Raw genomic sequence first — 15,559 nt, 5'->3', positions numbered from 1 at the left:
TGTAATTGGTTGGGAAAATATTGGCATCTATCAAGAGGAATGTTGTAACAGCATACCACAAAATAATAACAGGACTAAACAAAGTCAATATATTTGTATGAAGGGGGAAAAATCATATCTGACTAATCTTCTGGAGTTCTTTGACTGTCACAAATAGAAAAAGGGAAAAGCAGTAGAAATGACATACTTGGATTTTTGGAAGTACTTTGGTGAGGTCTTGTAGGGGATTAGCAAGGTTAGGGCTTATGGAATTGAGGGCAACATAGAGACATAGACTGAGGATTAGTTATTGGACAGAATGCAGAGAGTCACAACAAACAGTTCCTTTTCAGATTGGTAGGGTGTAATGAATAAGTACCACAAGGATTGGTGCTCAAACACCAGCAATTCACAATCTACATCAATGCTTCCGCTGTAGCTACGCAATGTAATATTTTCAAGTTCACAATGATTAAAAACAAAATTAATTGGGATTATAATTATAAAGTTGGGTATGATGAAGAAGCTTGAAGGTGACATATATTAGCAGAGTGAGTAGGAGATAGATTGGTGGATGGAATATGGAAAAATGTGATGTCATTCAATTCAGTTCACATAAAAGCAGAATGTTTATAAAATGGCAAGAGACTGAATAGTGTTGATGTTCAAAGGAACCTGCGTGCATTTGTTCTAAAGCCCAATATTCAACAAGTGATTGGAAAAGCAAATGGTTTACTGGCCTTTCTTATTACAGGATTTAATTATAAGACTAAGGAAGTCATTGCAATTGTATAGAGCCTTGATGTTACCACATCTGAAGAACAATGCAGAGTTTTTGTTTCCTCATGTAAGAATGGATATGTTTATCATAGAGGAATTGCAGTGAAGATTCACTCTATTGGTTCCATATATGGGAAACTTGGCATACAAGGAGAGGTCATGTAAACAGTGATTGTACTCTCCAAAGTTTAAAAGAATGAGAGGAAATCTCATTGAAATTTACAATTTTTATTTAAAGAGATCTTGACAGTCCTGCATTGAAAATTGTTCTACCAATTGGGAGAAGACATTCAAACAGATGACAAATAAAAATACTTTACTAAGAGGGTAGCAAACATTAGCAATTCTCTGGCCTGGACCAGTGTGAAAAGCAAGTCACTACTTTAATTCAGAAGAGAGATCAATTGATTTTTGGGAATTAAAGGAACCAATAGATCTGGGGATAATGGTAGGAAAATGATACAGAAGGAGAAATTCAGCTGTGATCTTTACAAAATGCAATGCAGTCTCAAAAAGATGCATGATCCATGCCTGCTCCTACTTCATAGGCTGTGTTGGAAAACCTGGTAGGAACCTCAAGACTCACACCACTAGGTTCAGGAACAGTTGTTATCCCTCAACCATCAGGCTCCTGAGCCAAAGGAGATAACTTCAATTACTACATCCTTGAAATGTTCCCACAACCAATGGACTCACTCTCAAGGACTCATCAACTCATGTTCTCAATATTTATTGCTTATTTATTTATTATTACTTCTTTCTTGTTGCATTTGCTCAATTTGTTGTCTTTTACACACTGATTCAATGCCCAAGTTGATGCAGTCTTTCACTGATTCTGTGATGGTTATTATTCTATTGTGGATTTATTGAGTATGCCCAAAAGAAAATGAATCTCAGTTTTGTATCTGGGACATATATGTACTTTGATAATAAATTTACTTTGAAATTTGAGAGATACATCAAACTGATGTCCCTTCTTAATCGGAAGAAATCCAGCATTGTTATCAGCTCTGAGCTCACAGAAACTACTTGAACACCTCTAAAGTCCAGAGAAGTCTTGTCAGAAGTGGTCTTCATGGAACAGCTGTTGCCAAAAAGCCATTCCTCTGAAGTGGAAACAAAGCCAAGAGACTCACCTATGCACAAGAACACAAGAACTGGTGGGCTAAAAAATGGCACCAAGTGCTCTGGACTGACGAGTCAAAATTTGATACTTTTGGCTCAAACAGGAGGCAGTTTGTCTGTGGAAGAACTGGAGAGTGCTACATGGATGAATGTCTGCAGTCAACAGTTAAGAACAGCAAAGGTTCCCTGTAGGTTTGGGGCTGCATTTCTGCAAATGGAGTTGGTGATCTGGTCAGAATTAATATAAACCTCAATGCTGAGAAGTACACGTAGATTCCCATCCATCACTCAATACCATCATGGTACTGAGTGATCAGTCCCAACTTTATTCTGCAGCAGGACAATGACTCGAAACACATGGCCAAGGTCATAAAGAACTATCTTCAGTGAAAAGAAGAATAACAGATGGTATGGCCTCCACAGAGCCGTGATTTCAACATCATCGAGGCTGTCTAGGATTACCTGGAGAGACAGAAACAAGCGAGACAGCCAAGTCTGCAGAAGAACTGTGGCAAGTTCTCCAAGATGCTTGGAACAAGCTAGCAATCCATTTTCTTATAAAACTGTATGACAGTATACTTAAGAGAATTGATGCAATCTTAAAGGCAAAGGATGGTCACACCAAATATTGATTTGATTTTGTGTTTTTTTTACTGTCTACTGCTATTTATAGTAATATTTTGATATTTAAAAACTTTTCATTATTTTGAAACCATCTTTGCTTTACAGATTTTTTTTTACATGTGCCTTAGGCTTTTACACAGTACAGCAAGTACCACCACAAGGTAGGCACATCAGCACTACTGCTTTCTTTGAAGTTTGCATTAATTTAGCATGTCATCTAAAACTCTGACAAACTTCTACAGATTCACATTGGCCAGCACCCCTCACTGATTACATCATGGACCAGTATGGAAATGACAATGCCCAGGAACGGAAACATTTACAAAAAGTGATGGATACATCCCAGTCCATCACAAGCAAATCCTCCCCATCATTACAAGGAGCACTGACACAAGGAAGCAGTGTTCATCATCAAGGATCCCCATCATCCAAGCCATGCTCTCTTCTCACTACCACCATCAGGCAAGAAGTATGGGAGCCTTTGGTCCCATAAAACCAGGCTTATGAACAGTTATCACCCTACAACCGTAAGATTTCTGAAGCAGCGTGGTTCACTCACTTCAATGCTGAACTGACTGCATAACTATAGACTGGCTTTCAAGGACTCTACAATTCATGTTCTCAGTATTATTTACTTTCTTTATTACTTGCATGATTTGTCTCTTTTACACATTGGTTTGTTTGTAAGTCTTTGTTACGTATAGCTTTTCCATAAGGTCTATTGTATTTCTTTATTTCCCTCTTTACACCAACAAGAAAATGAATCTCAGTCTATGGTGACAGATGCGTACTTTGATAATATATTTACTTCAAACTTTGAACCTCAACTCTGCATTTCAGACAACATGCAGTAACCTTTCACCCTTTGCAGTTGTACTCTGTAGCTGCAAATTCACCAAATGTGGGTTTTCTCTGGGAGTTCCAGTTCCCTCTCACATTCTAAAGATGCACGGTTGAGGTTTTTGAGTTGTGGGCATGCTATGTTGGTGCCAGAAGCATGGCAACACTTGTGGGCTTCCCAGCACAATCTTTGCTGATTTGATTTGATAGAAATGACACATTTCACTGTAAGCTTCAATATACATGTGACAAATAAAGCTAATCTCTTTAAAACCTTATATTCAGTAACAGGTTACAAGATGACCCAGTCTAATTAGCCTCAACCTAATCTTTCTCTATCTTCAGTTTTCTGTTATCTGAGTGTAGCCTTTTTAAAAAGAGATTATGTACACTCATAGATTACTGCTTTCCTATTCAGTAGTTCCTTAGTTTTTAGTTTAAAAGCCATTGTTCAGCACACCCTGATCCAATCTTCCATCTCTAACATTATACAATTTCCATGCAAAAGGTGCAAAGCTTCTTCTTTAACTTCACTTGCTGTCACCCAGTGAGCTAAATTTTCCAAGTGATAAACTTGCTCTTAATTGAGTGCATTACACTGGTATTCATAAACATGGTCTTCCTTACACCAGATCCAACAAATCACAAATTGGGTGAATTCATCTGCATTCAGTCCTCAGGAATGACCCAGAGATTCTGCGTACCTGCCCTTTAAAATTTCCCTTCCTACTCTGACCAATTTATCGGTGGCCAACTTATCTACCTAATTTAACTAGTAATTTATTTATCTATTATAAGAAATGTTTCCTATCAGAATCAGGTTTATTATCACCAGCATGTGACGTGAAATTTGTTAACTTAAAAACAATAAACAAACAAATCAATTACATTTATTGAATAGATTTTTAAAAATGTGCAAATAATAACATTGTTAGCTTTCTTAATAACTTGCTGTATATGAAAATGAGTTTTATACACAACATCCACAAAATAGTGGTCTTGTAACAGCCTGATTCCACTGTACAAACCACATTCTGACCATCAAGTTTCATAGTGAGATCCTAGAAAATGTGAATCAGTTTCCACATCTCAGAAACTACCTTTCAGTGACTGTAGAAAGTACTGTTAAAATTTACCATCGTCTTCTACAACATGTGCAAGGAGCAAGACTTCAAATAGCCACAAGATTCATTCCCACTAGGATGCTCACCTTATACCTACAGTATATCATTTAGACTACCTACACCAGATCCCTCATGCTACTGGGAAGATGCAACTACTGTCTCTATAATGCCCTCCAACATCCATTGCTAGGATAAACAGAGCAATGCCAGTGTCTTCTTCCAGGTTAATATCCTGAATATTGGGACTATTTATGTAGAATCAGCTCCTTTGCCACGCTAATTAAATGCCTGAAGAATCCTCCCAAGATGGAACAGTTTCTTCTGAGCTCATGCAAACACAGTAAACAATTCAAGAATATTTTCAAAGCTCCTTGGAAAAATAAACAGATAGTCAAGGACTCCCGAAATCCTTGGTCTATTATTGCTCCAAGTGGATGAGAAGCATTTGGCGAGGTGTTGTGAACCTTTAAGTCCATGGACTCAAAAGGGCAGAAAGCCACTTGGAGCTTCTGAAAGGAATTCATAACCATCTTTAAAATAGGTTACTGGCAGAATAAAAATACAATGCAGATAATTGCAAATTACACAGGAAATGTTTCCAAACATGTTTTTATTCAGGACTAACTGACATGCTCTGGGCAACAGACAGAGCAAGGAGGTTAGAAAGGCTAGCACACATAGCGTAAATGCAACCAGCTCAAATTCTGTAATCACTAAATTAAAGAAAATAAACTAAACTCTCTAATGCATCAAGGTATTATTTTAACCAGAAGTTACTTACACAGATCACAACACTTTGACAAGAAGTTTTTTTCCTCACATCCAGGTGAGGAAAGGGCTTGCCAGAAAAGCCTATCCTATTAGCCCTTTCCACTTTTACTTAAGTCTTCTCTCATCAAATGAAACATTATTGGCAACTTTTTGCTATTGAACTCATCTCCTGAAATCTGAAATATGAATCACAAATAACTTCATGTCCTAAAAGGAATTAATGACATGGGCTGCTGCAAAAGACTGTTTATTAAGGGAGACAATTTCAACTTTTGAAATGGCAGAAATGTGGAGCACAGCAAATTTAAATATGTGAAACCTTTTGAAAGGCGAGCAGTAAAAACAACTTGGATGAGGAAGAAATTTCAAAAAATGACAGCAAAAATTGTGTAGTAATTGAAGATTAAAATACTGACATACAAAATATCAAAAAATGACTCCACATCAAATACCAGAAAAGCTAAATAAGCTGGTTTATGACAATAAAATTGTGTAAAAGGTATGCAGACAGATAACAGAATCAGAGAAAATGGAGAAGAATCACACAAGACCAGGCTAGACACCGAAGGTTGGAGGCTTGTATTCTGCGGGCGGTTGACAGATAAACACAAGATATTCTGTAGTTGCTGGAAATCTTGAGCAACATACACAAAATGCTGGCAGAACTTAGCAAGTTAAGCAGCATCAGTAAATGTGAAGATGTGAGGTCCATCCCGAAATGGTACCAGTAATAGAATTGAAGATTTTAACACCAATCCTTCAAAATTTCAAAGAATCAAAATTCAGATTGTAACCTCCTTTTCTCAGTTATCCCTCTTAAATAAAGTATATTATTTATTAAATTCAGGTTTTAAATTTGGTTTTGGTTAAGATAATAATGCTGACAATAATGATTGGTGCAACTGATGGTTTCCTCTGTCAAAACATTATCAGAAACAAACACATTGACACAAGGGATCACACTGAATCTATTTTTTCTTGATCTAAAACTGACAACCAAATATTCAGAACTGCATGTCTAATTGGAATATCATAAAAATATTTAAAATGTCCAAATTCAATGGGTTTAAATGCAACAGAAGGTGGCACACATCGTCAGACATATAACAAGATAACCAATTCACAATTAGTAAAATACAGAATTTATTTCTCCTCAGTGATGTTGCTAGAAATAGTTCAGCTGAGATAGGAAAATAAAATCCCTTCTAATGAGACCACATTCTGAACTAGCAAAGCACGTAGACAAGAGTTGATTGAAGAAATATGAAACAAAAATGTGAAAATTGCATTCCAGCAAAACTGCTTTGCTGTGCATTAAGATCATTGCTATATATGTTCAACTGTTCCATTTTATCCATGTGAGCCACCACAGTGTCCAAAAAGATCATTCTTTTGAACATAATAATCAAGTATGCATTCATCACCTATCCAGGTAGAAAACTGAGAATGTATTGTCCTGACTGAAGACATTTCCTCCCACGTTAATGCGAAATGATTGCATCATCATCCTAAGGCTATGATCTCCAGTTCTCAAATGCCTTGCCAAGGAAAGCAGATTCTCAGCATGTCATCAAGCACTCTAAGAATTTCATTTTCAATGTGATTACCTCACAATCTTCAACACGAGAGTATTTAGATCTATTCTTCTAATTTCATAATCCAAAACATCTCCAGCTGCTGTGTTGACTGCAACTATAAGGAGTGATAAGGAAATGAAATGACATAAACATGAAGATGAGCATTTCATATTGGATGAGTTGGTGGCAAAGGATCAGGAATGACGATGAGGCAAGGTTTTGTGGATCAGCAATGGGCTAGCAGAAAACTATGGCAAAAGGAGCACTATGGGCCAAAAGTCAAACATTGTGATAGGTCAAGTTGGAGCTTGTGATGAAGGTAGATAATGTTGGTCTTTATGATGGATTTAATATAGGTTTGGAAGTCCGGGGTCCAACAGTACATCGCTGAGAAGAAGAGATCTTGAGCTCTAAATAAGTTGAAGGATGATCTTGAACACATATCAACAGGCTCCCTCAACATCAAGATCCTGCCTCAACCTCTTAGTCCCTGAAAACATGCACCATTTCTAACCTTCTCTTCCTTTTTGGTCTTGTCACCTCACCAAACCTACCTTCCACCAGTTTGCTATCCTCTTCTGACATACCTACTGTTGAAATTTCTAACAGTTTCTCTCCCACCCTATATATAGTGCCTTGAAAGAGTATTCAGCCCCCACAACTACTTTCACATTGTATTGTATCATTTTTAAAATTTGAAACATATTGAAGTAGAATTTTTGACCTAATCTACAAAACATTGTGCATGCAAATCAAAAGAAAAATTCCAAAACCTGTCAACAACTTACTAAAAATTAATAATTAAAATTGAGAGTCTGAAAAAATATACATCCCCTTTGTAATTACTATACTAAATTTCATCAGATGCAATTATTAACTCACCCAATATGTTGATGTAGAAAATAAGAGGATCACCTGAATAAATACTCCCTCCCTCTGTAAGAATCAACAGTATAGTTGATTTTCAACAGACCAAACAAAAATGAAGACAAAAAGCATTCAAGGCAAGTCAGGGAAATGATAACAGAGAAGCACAAATCTGGGGAAGGGTACAAGACCTTCTCAAAGGCACTGAACATACCTCGGAGCTCAGTGCAGTCCATCATGAAAAAGTGGAAATAATTATGAAACCATAGCCACACTGCCGAGGTCAAGTTGTCCCTTTAAACTTAGTCTCTGGAGAAGAATAGCACTTGTAAGAGAAGCTACTGTGATGCTAACAGCCACTGAGTGAGTTGTAGAAGTCAGTGGCTGCAACTAGAGATGAAGTTCATGGCTCCACAAACTCTAGGGCCTTGCACATAAAGGGTATTTGTGAAAAAGTGGCAAGGAAGAAGCCTTAGCTAAAAAAAAAACATAGCCTTACCATTAAGATTTTGCAAAGTGTCACTTAGGAGATACTGTAAAGATGTGGAAGAATGTCTTGTGATCGGATCAGACTAAAGTAGAACTTTTTGGCCCCAACACTAAATGGTACATGTTTCATCAATCTAATACTACGCATCAGCCAGGTAACACCATCCCTACTGTGAAATGTGGTGGAGAATGCATAATGCTATAGAGATGCTTTTTAACAGCAGGGACTGAAAATATGGTTAGGATTGATGATTTCAAATCATTTTGAAATCAGTAGATCTGGAAAGGTTATTTCCCTTGGTGGGTGTATCCAGGACAAGAGGCCATAGTCTTAGAATTAGCGGGTACCCAGTTAAAACAGAGATGAGGAGAAATTTTTTTAGCCAGAGGGTCGTGGATTTGTGGAATTCGTTGCCACATACAGCTGTGGAGGTCCGATCATTGAGGGTGTTTAAGGAGGAGATTAACAGGTATTTAATTAGTCAGGGTATCAAGGGATATGGGGAAAAAGCCAGAAATTGGAACTAGATGGGTGAATAGTTTAGCTCATGGGGGAGCTGCGGAGCAGACTCGATGGGCCGAATGGCCTACTTCTGCTCCTTTGTCTTGTGATCTTGTGATTGATTGGAAGATGAATGCTGCTAAATATAGAGAGAACCTGGATGAAAACATGCTAGCTTCAGCCAGTAAGCTTAAACTAGCGAGGAAGATCTTCTTTCAGCAGGACAACAACCCAAAGCACACTGCCAGAGCAACTACAGAGTGGGTTCAAATGAGGAGAATTGATGCCCTTGAATGGCCCAGTCACAGTCCTGACAAGGCGATTGAATATCTCTGGCAGGAGCACAAGTTTACAGTCTACTGATGTTCTCCAACTAACTTAAGCAATTTTATAAGGAAGAATGGGCAAATCTTGCTTCATCAAGATTTTTGGATAAGTCTCTCTGAGCTTTGCACATTCTTCATGTGCAAAGCTCAAAGAGACTTATCCAAAAAGATCACTGGCTGTAATAGTTGTGAGAGGTCTTTGAGCAAAAGGAGATGAATACTCTTTCACTGCTGACATTTCAGTTTCTGAATGTTTAGTTTTTCCATGCTTTACAATTTTCCCTGTTTTCTTTTAGGCTTACTGTGAAAAAAAGGAACATGTAAATCACAGATAAAAAAAAAGCTCAGTTAAATTGATCAAAATCCCTGGTTGTAGTACTTATTTATGTGAACAAAGGGTTGGGGGCTGAATACTTCTACAAGTACTTTATCTTTGCCATTGCAATCTTGCAAGAGTCTACCTTTGCAAATTTATACATCCTGATTCACATTTCCTTTGGTACTAGCAAAGACAAAGGACAGGCTTTTAACAATAACTAGCTGTAATTTTTCCACACCTATTTGGAACCCACATCCATCTCTAACGTTAAAACAGTTTGTGGAAATATCCAGGCATGAATGAGTCACCATTTCATTCAATTAAACACCACCATCAAAGCCACCAGCTTTATGCCTTAAATTAACTTCTATAGTTGTCACCTATTTTGTCTCCATTCATGGCAACATTGAGACATGATGGATAGCTCAGTTGATAGTTTGGAAGTAACAATGCCCCATTTGATCAGAAGTTGAGATTCCAACTACAAATTCTGAAATATTCACAAGTTCAAAAGTTCAAAGTACATTTATTATCAAAGTATTTATACCACATACAACCTTTAGATTCCTCTCTTTACAGGCAACCCCAAAACAAAGAAACCCAATAGAACCCATTACAAAGACCATCAAACACCCAATGTGCAAAAAAAACAAACAAATCATGTAAACTAAAAAGCAAGCAAATAACATTCAGAACATTTATAACAAAAGTACTCAACCAATATTTGTTGAAATCAGTGAGAATGCTTTTGCTACCACCAGAATTGACTGGCTGAACTCAGCAAATTTCAAAATTTTTCACCAACACTACATGAATATTTCCTTACTCATTATCACTTTCCTTGCAGACATACACTATTTCATTAAATAAATTCCTCTAACTCAAACTCTCACTCTTAACAAAATCAAACAACAAAATCAGGTCCAACAAAACAAATTCTTCTGTCCCCCTTTCTTCAATCTTTCCTCTGTACTGAATCCTCGGATGTTTGGAAGCACTGCCTGTCCATTCCCTTCCACCAATACTGCCTGAGTCACTGAGTTCTTTCAGCAGTTTGTTTGCTGCTCCATTTCCCTGTATCAGCAGTCTCTTTTGTCTCCGTGGATGTTCTTCTACATGATGACACAATACAAATTCTCTGGAGTGTCGCAAGCAAATTTTGAGAGGCAGAAATAGGATAGGTGGTCTGAGTTTTTCCCTCACTGAGCAGAAATGTCAAATGCTAGAGGTCAGAGTTTTAAAGTGGGGCAAGTTTAAAAGAGATGTAAAAGGCAAGATGCTTTTATTTCCAAAGCAGAGAGAGTGGTAGGTGCCTGGAAAGTGGTGGAGGCAGATATGATACTAATTTTTAAAATATAATGGGAAACATTTGCACACTGGTTGGACACCCAAGTTGGTGTGGTCTTCATTGATTCTATTACAGTCATATTTCTATCATGGATTTATTGAGTTTGCCCACAAAATAATGAATCTCAGGGTTGTATATGGTGACATGTATGTACTTTGATAATATATTTACTTGGAACTTTGAAAGGCACAAGAACAGGCAGGGAACAGAGAATTTGTGCAGGCAGATGGGATTTGTTATGATTTTTATGGCAAGCACAGATAGTGCTCCTGTGTATTCCCATACTATTCTAGGTTCCAAAAGCAGTTTGTTGAGGGAGGCGAGCGGTACCTTTTCCACACACTATAAAATCAGTGAAGGCTTGACAATTATCAAATAAATCTCCCTACAGTTCTCAAATATTTCCCAAGGCATCTATTTACATTTTCCCTAGTCACTGGATCTTGCTGTCAAAACCAGTATTTATGACTAGCTCCAAATTCCTTTCAACTGAGTTGGTTGCAGTAATGTGTCAATCACACTGCTGTGGGTCCCACGTGAACAAGACTCAACAAAGATGGCAGTTTTCCTTACCCAAAGGTTATCAGCAATCCTGGTGGATTTTTATGACAATCCAGAAATGAAATGATTTACATCCCAGATAGTAGTCTTTTACTACAAATACAGGTAGTTCAAGATATGGTGAAAGTTCTCCTTGTGCTTCTGGATTATTCGTCAGTGCTTGTGGTTTATTGCTCCATTACTCTAATTATCAGGCTACAGAACTGCATTTCTGCAAAGAAGGTTTGGTTTGCATTTTCAAACCAGAGAATATTTTTTAAAAACTGGAAAACTGAATTTCAGTGCACATCTTCAACTGAAATTTAAGAATAGTACAGGCTCTAAAACCAAAAGTGAAACATTGCACATTGGAAATCAGAAATAAAAAAAAGACAATGCTAGGCTGTAACACACATCAAAGTTGCTGGTGAACGCAGCAGGCCAGGTAGCATCTCTAGGAAGAGGTACAGACGACATTTCAAGCGGAGACCCTTCAGGACTGACGAAGGGTCTCGGCCTGAAACGTCGACTGTACCTCTTCCTAGAGATGCTGCCTGGCCTGCTGCGTTCACCAGCAACTTTGATGTGTGTTGCTTGAATTTCCAGCATCTGCAGAATTCCTGTTGAATGCTAGGCTGTATAAGGATATGACTGTGCTGGAGAGAGTGCAGAGAAGATTCACCAGCAAGTTTCCTGAATTGGCGCACTTCAGTTATGGAGAGAGAATGAATAAGCTTGGCTTGTTTTCCATGCAATGGAGGTATCTAAAGTGACCAGATAGAAATATACAAGATGACAGGCATACATATAGATTACAGTTAAAATCATTTCTCATGAAGGGCATGTCAAAAGCAAGGGGGCATATGTTTAAAGTGAGGGAGAAGAATTTTAAAGAGGATTCAAGATTTTTCTTAAACTCAGAGTGGTGTTAGCTGGAAACTGCTGACAGAGGAGGTAGCGAAATCAGAAACACATACTATGCGAAAGAGGCATTTTCACCCACAGTTAAATTGGCAAAGCACAGAGGGATACAGTCCTAATATAGGCAAATGGGATGAGGTCAGCATGGATGTGGTGAGCTGAGAGGCCATCTTCTGTGCTGTACATCTCTATGAAAAGCTACATTTTAAAGTGGCGAAGACTCAGACAGTAACTTTATTCTATTAATAGTGAAACTACAGAACTTACAGCAGTTTGAGAATTGGCTTATTGCAAGGGTTTAGAAATATCAGAAAAAAAGCACTACTTCAAGTATGCACAATTTTAAAAAGTCATACAAACACTGTAACTTAGAATAAAAATGCTGGCAACGTGATTTTGTTAAGGTATGTTATCTTAAAATAATACATAAAATCCATTTGAAATCCACAAATTTTCTTTCAAATGCTGCAGATTACATCTGCTTTCAATTATTGTTATCAAAGTGGTTTGAATAAGAGAAAAGGAGAATTGGAGAAGTACCTTAAAGTTAGAGGTACAAACAATATTACTCTAGTTATTTTAAAATAAAATAAACCTGATCCATTGTTAAAATATTCTATCAGTAGCTACTGCGGATAAAATCAGTCCCACTTTTGCAATAGTTCCCTTGAGGCAAAATGGCATCTCTTTTTCAATAAAATGTTCAAAAAGCAGCAAAATTAGAGTCCATTATTAAGGATGAAGGTTTCAGGGTACTTGGAGGTACATGATGAAATAAGTAGGCCAAAGTCAGCATGGTTTCCTTAGGGGAAAATCTTGACTAAAAAATCTGTTGGAATTCTTTGAGGAAATAACAGGCAGGATAGACAAAAGAGAGTCAGTGGCTATTGTTTACTTGGATTTTCAGAAGGCCTTTGTGAAGGTGCTGCACATGAGGCTGCTTAACAAGATAAGAGCCCATGATATTACAGGAAATATACTAGCATAGATAGAAGATTGGCTGACTGGCAGGAAGCAAAGTGTGGGAATAAAGGGGGCCTTTTCTGGTTGACTGCAGTGACTAGTGGTGTTCCACAGGGGTCAATGGTGGGTCCACTGCTTTTTGCATTATATGTTAATGATCTCAGTGCCAGAGCTAATGGGTTCGTGACCAAATTTGCAGATGATACAAAGATAGGTGGAGGGGCAGGCAGTGTTAAGGAAGTAGTTAGTTTGCAGAAGGATTTGGACAGATTTGGATAATGGGCAGAGAAGTGACAGTGTAGGGAAGTATATGGGTTGAATAAATAAGGCATAGACTTTTCTAAACATGAGCAAACTTCAGAAATTGGAGATGCAAAGCAACATAGGAGTCATCGTGCAGGATTCCCCACGGGTTAACTTGCAGGTTGAGTCAGTTTTGATTCTTATGGCAAGCTCAGATAGCAATAGATTACAGGTTGAAGGCAAGCAATATTGGCAATCATTTCAAGATTCAGCATAAATGCTGGGATATAAGGTTGAGGCTTTATAAGGATTGATCAGACCATATTTAGAGTATTGGAACCCAAAACTGCTCACGTATCTCAGGAAGGAATTAGACAGAGTCCAAAGGAGGTTTATGAGAATGATCCTGGGAATGAAAGGGTTAATGTGTGAGGAGCATTTGATGACTCTGGGCCTGTGCTTACTGGTTTAGAAGAAAGGTAGAAGGGTGGGGGGAGGTCTCATTAAAACTTACTGTATACTGAAAGAGCTGGATAGAGTGAACGTGAGAAGATGTTTTCATAGTGGGAGAGTCTGGGGCCAGAGGGCACAATTTCAGAATTGATGGACATCCCTTTTGAACAGAACTGAAGAGAAATTTATTTAGCAAAAGGATGGTTTATCTGTGGAATTCATTGCCACAGCTGTGGAAGCCAAGTAATTTGGTATATTTAAAGTGGAGGTTCAAAGTAAACTTATCATCAAAGTACATATTTATCACCATATACAATCATGAAATTCATTTCCTTGCAGGCATTTACAGGAAAAAACATAACAAAGACTGACAAACAACCAATATGCAAAAGAGGTCAAATCATGCAAATAATAAAAAAGTTAGTAAATTAGAGCTGTAGAGTACTTGAAAGTGAGTTTGTAAGCTATGGAATCAGTTCAGCGTTGAGCTGAGTGAAATTATCTACGGTGGTTCAGGGGGTCTGATGGTTGTAACTACAAGATTCTCAATTCGCAAAAGGTTACCGGGCAGAATGGGGTTAAGGAGGAAAATAAGTGAGCCATGATCGAATAGCGTAACAGACTCTCCTTGGGCCGAATAGCCTAATTCTGCTCCTATATCTGATGGTCTCATGGTCTAAAACAAAACAGTTACTATATCATCATTTATTTTTAGGTAAACTAAGTTACAAACGTTTGTACTTCATTTATGTTTTTATAAGCGCAAATACTGCAAACTATTAAGAGCTGTTTATGTGCAGTAATGCTCTAAATATCAATATATTATAAACTGTTTCTCTGCCTATCTGCTCCAATAATGAACTAATAACCTACAGTTGAAGACGATTTGCGTCTCAACAAAATTGTTCAAATTATTCGAGTGAAAACAGCTGCATGCTCCGATTACGAATAAACAAGCAGAAGTCAATTGCTGTCATGACAAATAACCGATATATTACAGAACGCGATATTTTAACGAAATTTAAAAGAACTGAAAAGCCGTTTCTCCCTCCGAGGATGTTGCCTATCCCGAATTGTTCCATTATTTCCTGTTTTGATTTCAGAGGATACAATGCCGGGCTGGAGGAAGCGGGCAGGAGTTATGGAGCGTGCAAACGTCGCCGTGAAACCCAGATGTGGGGTTGTCGGGGTCGCGCCGCTGGGCTCGGGGCTGCGATAACCAGAGATGGCAATAATCGGAGCCGGGGTCTTGTCACTCTACACACACACACTCCTCCAAGATTCGCCTACCTCATCAGCACCAACGCGAAGGGGAGTAATCGCCCGCTGGAGTACGGAGTGACCATGGGTTAGACTCCGAACCGGAAACATTGATTAATGTTCGAACCGATCTACTTTTTTTTTAAACTTTTAATAATCGGTCGTCGAGGTCCAACCGTTCCCAGGCAGCGCGCATGCGCGGTGCTGTGCAAGTGCCTGCTGGGGAAAAGGGCAGAGTTCCAGCGGGATAATTTTCCGGAGTGAGCAGGCGCCGAGCGTCCCGGCCGACGCTACTGCGCATGCTCTGGTGGGTGTCAAGGTTTGTTGGAGAGCTGGGCTGGAGCTCACTTTGCAGTATTCCGTTGCTTCAGATGACCTTTCCTCCTTTTTTTAATGATATTTTTTGACGTAGTATTAACATGTACTTCTTGTAAAACTCTGTTACTTTTCATATAACGCACAACAAAAGGCATTCCCTTGTAAACTGTCCTTGCCACTCCCTATAAAA

General features: G+C 38.3%; 1 protein-coding gene across 1 annotated transcript in view; it reads right to left on the bottom strand.

Moving 5' to 3' along the window:
* The window catches only part of fer (fer (fps/fes related) tyrosine kinase), a 120,720-nt gene extending 105,453 nt beyond the window's left edge, over window positions 1-15,267 (bottom strand). The window contains exon 1 of the mRNA XM_072281363.1: window positions 15,082-15,267. The gene's annotated coding sequence lies outside the window, so the exon portion shown is untranslated. The remainder of the gene's footprint in view (window positions 1-15,081) is intronic.
* Between the last annotated feature and the right edge of the window lie 292 nt (window positions 15,268-15,559).

The sequence above is a fragment of the Mobula birostris genome, chromosome 17, assembly GCF_030028105.1.
Source record: "Mobula birostris isolate sMobBir1 chromosome 17, sMobBir1.hap1, whole genome shotgun sequence".
In the NCBI taxonomy this organism is placed as follows: domain Eukaryota; kingdom Metazoa; phylum Chordata; class Chondrichthyes; order Myliobatiformes; family Myliobatidae; genus Mobula; species Mobula birostris.
The sequence above is the reverse complement of the archived record's forward strand: the minus strand, read 5'-3'. Positions and strand labels throughout refer to the sequence as shown.